Genomic DNA, 5,191 nt, shown 5'->3' on the forward strand with positions numbered 1-5,191 from the left:
TTTTTTAGATGGAGTCTAGCTTTTAGCTCTGTCACCCAGGCTGGAAGTGAACCTCCACCTCAGGAGTTCAAGAAATTCTCTTGCCTCAGCCTCCAGAGTAGCTGGGATTACAGGCATGCACCACCATGCCTGGCTAATTTTTGTATTTTTGGTAGAGTTGGGGTTTCACCATGTTGGCTAGGCTGGTCTTGAACTCCTGACGTCAACTGATCCTCCCATCTTGGCCTCTCAAAAGTGCTGGGATAACAGGCATGAGCCACCATGCCTGGTCTGTTGTGCTTATCTGGGAGGGAGAGTTGTGTGTGTGTTCCCATACATCTTTCTGCATCTGCAGGCATAACTCCCCACTACCAACGCCCCCAGTCTGCTTTTAGCTTCCCTATCTTAGTGCACCTGCAGGGAAAGGAATGTGCCTATTAAGGCCCACTGTTTAACTGGGGCCCATTGTATGAGGGTGAAGTTTGGCAGTTACCCAAGAGACTTTCCCCCCATCTCCCTCTGTGTGGGAGCTGTCTTATCTGTGTTTTACTGTCTGCTCTTTCTGGCTGCTTATAGGTAGAAGAGAAATGATTTCCTTGAAATGCATGAGGCTAGAAAGGGAGCTGGAACTTAAAGTGGCGGTATTTGTCTGAGATGACGGTGCTTCTGCTCTGTCAAACATAATAAAAGCCATACATAATAGATGCACAGCTAGTATCATACTGAATGAGAAAAAATTGAAAGCCTATTTTTTTTAAAACCTGGAACAAGACAAGGATGCTCACTTTCACCAGTTATTCAACATAGTATTGGAAGTCCTACCTAGAGGAGTCAGACAAGAGAAAGAAATAAAGGGCATCTGAATTGGAAAGGAAGAAGTTATCTTTGTTTGCAGATAATATGATCTTATACTTGAAAAAACCTAAAGATTCCACCAAAAAGTTATTAGAATTGATAAATAAATTCAGGAAAGTTGCAAGATACAAAATCAACATACCAAAATCAGTAGCATTTCTATATGCCAACAGTGAACAATCTGAAAAAGAAATTTAAAAAGTAATCCCTTTTACAATAGCCGTAGGTAAAATAAATACCTAGGAATTTACTTAACCAAAAAAGTGAAAGATTTGTACAATGAATAAAACATGAAGGAAATTGGAGAGGACACCAAAAAAATGGAAATATATTTCATGTTCATAGATTGGAAGAGTCAATATCACAAAAATATCCATACTACTCAATGCAATGTACAAATTTAATGGAATTTCTATGAAAATACCAATGACATTCTTCACAGAAACAGGAAAAACAATTCTAAAACTTACATGCAGTCACAAAAGATCCAGAATAGCCAAAGCTATTGATACAGTTGGTCTCTGTGTTCCCACGCAAATCTCACCTTGAATTGTAGTAATCCCCATGTGTCAAAGGTGGGACAAGGTGGAGGTAATTGAATCATGGGGGCAGTTTCCCTCATGCTGTTCTCATGATAGTGAGTTTTCACAAGATCCGATGGTTTTATAAGGGGCCCCTTCACTTGGCACTTATTCTGTCTTCTGCCATCCTGTGAAGAGGTGTGCCTTTCACCATAATTGTAACTTTCCTGAGGCTATCCCAGCCATGTAGAACTGTGAGTCAATTAAACCTCCTTCCTTACTAAATTACCTAATTTGGGGTATTTTTTTCATAGCAGTGTGAGAACGGACTAATAGAGCTATCCTGAGCAAAAAGAACAAAACTGGAAGAATGGTATTACTTCAAGTTATACTACAGAGCTATGAAAACAACATGGTACTGGCATAAAAAGAGACACACAGACTAATGGAACTGAATAGGGAACCCAGAGAGAAATCTGTACATCTAAAGCGAGCTCATTTTCCATAATGGTAGCAAGGACATACATTGGGGAAAGACAGTCTTTTCAGTAAATTATACTGGGAAAACTGAATATTCACATGCAGAAGAATGAAAGTTGATCCTTACCTGTTAACCTTATAGAAAAATTAAAGTGGATTAAATACCTTAAGACCTCAAACTATGACACTACTACAAGGAAACATTGAGGAAACACTCTAGGACATTGGGCAAATATTTATTGAATAATACCCCATTAGCACGGGCAACCAAAGCAAAAATAGGCAAATAGGATCACATCATGTTAAAATGCTTCTGCACAACAAAGGAAACAATCAACAATGTGAAGAGACAACCCACAGAATGGGAGAAAATATTTGCAAACTACCCATCTGGCAAGGGATTAATAACCAGGAGCTCAAACAATTCTGCAGGGAAAAGGGGCTCAAATATCTCTGTAGGAAAAAAAATCTAATAATCTGATTCAAAAATGGGGAAAAGATTTGAAAAGACATTTCTCAAAAGGAGACATACAAATTACAAAAAGGCATATGAAAAAGTGTTCAACATCACTGATCATCAGAGAAATGCAAATCAAAAGTACAGTAAGATATTATGTCACCCCAGTTAAAATGGCTTTTATCCAAAACTCAGGCAATAACAGTTGCTAGTGAGGATGTGGAGAAGGGGAACCCTTATTAACTGTTGGTGGGAATGTCAATTAGTACAACCTCTATGGAGAACTGTTTGGAGGTTCCTCAAAAAAACTAAAAATAGGCTAGGCGTGGTGACTCATGCCTGTAATCCCAGCATTTTGGGAGGTCAAGGTGGGCAGATCACGAGGTCAGGAGTTCGAGACCAGCCTGGCCAACATAGTGAAACCCAGTCTGTACTGAAACTACAAAAATTAGCCAAGCATGGTGGTGCGCATCTGTAATCCCAGCTGCTTGGTAGGCTGAGGCAGGAGAATTGCTTGAACCTGGTAGGTAGAGTTTGCAGTGAACCAAGATCATGCCACTGCACTCCAGCCTGGGCAACAGAGTGAAACACTATCTCGGGAAAACAAACAAACAAACAAAAACAAATAGAGCTACCAATCCAGCAATCCCACTGCTGGGTATATACCCAAAAGAAAGGAAACCAGTATATCGGAGAGATATCTGCACTCCCATGTTTGTTGCAGCACTGTTCACGATAGCCAAGATTTGAAAGCAACCTAAGTGTCCATCAACAGATGAATGGATAAATAAAATGTGATACTTATACACAATGGAGTACTATTCAGCCATGAAAAGGAATGAGATCCTGTCATTTGCAGCAACATAGATGGAACTGGGGGTCATTATGTTAAGGGAAATAAGCCATGCACAGAAAGACAAACATCATTTGTTCTCACTTATTTGTGGGATCTAAAAATCAAAACAATTGAACTCATGGAGATAGAGAATAGAAGGATGGTTACCAGACACTGGGAAGGATAGCTGGGTCCTGGGGGTGGGGATTGGTGGGGGTAGGTGGGGATGGTTAATGGGTACAAAACAACAGAAAGAATGAATAAGACTAGTATTTGCTGGCCCTATAGGAAACTGCCTTAGGTACACAGGAAATTCAGTTATGAATTATATTCTGAGTTCTTGCACAAAGTGGAAATGGTAAAATTATAAAAGTCTGGTATTTAAAATTGTACATTTAAAAATAACGAATTGGATTGTTTATAATGCAAAGGATAAATGCTTGAGGGGATGGATACCCGATTTTCCATAGATGTGATTATTATGCATTGCATGTCTGCACCAAAACATATCATGTACTGCATAAATATATACCTACTATGTACTTACAAAACTTAAAAAATATATTTTTTAATTTACATAAGAAGTTTCTGGTCGGGCATGGTGGCTGACTCTGTAATCCCAGCACTTTGGGAGGCCGAGGTGGGCAGATCACCTGAGGTCAGAAATTAGAGACCAGCCTGGCCAACATGGTGAAATGCCATCTCTACTAAAAACAAAAAAATTAGCCGGATGTAGTGGCGCATGCCTGTAGTTTCAGCTACTTGGAGTCTGAGGTATGAAAATCACTTAACTTGGGAGGCAGAGGTTGCTTTAAGCTGAGATCACGCCACTGCATTCCAGCCTGGGCAAAAGAAAGAGACCCTGTCTCAAAAAAAAAAAAGAAAAAAAAGAAAATTACATAAGTTTCTATATAGGCTTTATTTAAAATAACAGAAGCCCTGGATAAATACATCTCTGCTTCTGAATTCTAAAACACAAGATATGTCACTTCTGAAAGATAGGGCATTTCTTTCCTTTCTTTCCCCTTCCCACTCCCTCTCCCTCCCCTCCCCTCTGCCTCCGCTTCAGCCTCTGCCTCTGCCTCAAGGAATCCTCCTGCATTGGTCTCCCAAAGTATTGGAATTACGGGCATGAATCACTGTGCCCAGCCGGTATTTTTTTATTCCAGAGACTATCTGCCTGATGGGAAATTGTCAGAATTACCTGAGGTAAAAAATTAAGGAATTTAGTGTTTAACTCAGTTAAATTTAAATTTGTGTTTTAACTCAATAAATCATGCAAACTTTCTCTCCTACTTCAGCATGCTTGAATCTCAACTCTACCATTACTTGCTTCCTATCCTTAAGTAAGTCAATCTCTCCAAAACTGTTTTCTCATTTATAAAATGGAGATAATATAATCTGCCTTGCTTGGTTTTGTGAATATTAAATGAACATATGTTTTAAAACCAATTACTGTTAGGAGTGGAGTAAGCATTTAATAAATGCTTGCTATTATTATCTAAGAAATACAGATATTAAGACTAGTTGCATCTGAAATAAAGCAACATACAAATGTAATATTTGGAGGAATTATGTAATATCTGCTTTTTTTCTTTTCCAGTTTCCTGCAAATGCATCAGAAATATGCTGTATTATTAGAGCATCACCAGGAGGAGCTAGACAAGTAAAAAATAAAGGTGTTATTGTAAAGAAGAAGAAATATTCTCTTCCTAAGGATATCCCTCAAGGTACTGTAGTATGAATGCAGAGCATACTTTTTGGATGATAGAAAACTTTTTTTTCATTAAAAATGCCTTATGTACACAGGAAATTCAGATATAAATTGTATTCTAAGAGTTCTTACACAAAGTGGAAATGGTAAAATTATAAAAGCCTGGTCAGGGGTGGACTCAGTGGCTCATGCCTATAATCCTAGCACTTTGGATAGCTGAGGCAGGAGGATCAGTTGAGCCTAGGAGTTCAAGGTTATGGTGAGCTATCATCAGGTCACTACTACAGGCTGAGTGACAGAGGGAGACACTGTCTGTCTCTTCATTTAAAAAAAAAAAAAAAAAAAAAAAA

The 5,191-nt window shown here is 38.8% G+C and overlaps 1 long non-coding RNA gene across 1 annotated transcript in view; it reads left to right on the plus strand.

The window, feature by feature from the left end:
* Positions 1–5,191, plus strand: part of LOC108523399 (uncharacterized) — a 51,017-nt gene that overhangs the window by 35,045 nt on the left and 10,781 nt on the right. The window contains exon 3 of the long non-coding RNA XR_001883803.1: positions 4,731–4,857. This is a non-coding gene — a long non-coding RNA (uncharacterized LOC108523399). The remainder of the gene's footprint in view (positions 1–4,730; positions 4,858–5,191) is intronic.

Source organism: Rhinopithecus bieti, unplaced genomic scaffold (genome assembly GCF_001698545.2).
Source record: "Rhinopithecus bieti isolate Rb0 unplaced genomic scaffold, ASM169854v2 scaffold_74448, whole genome shotgun sequence".
NCBI lineage: Eukaryota > Metazoa > Chordata > Mammalia > Primates > Cercopithecidae > Rhinopithecus > Rhinopithecus bieti.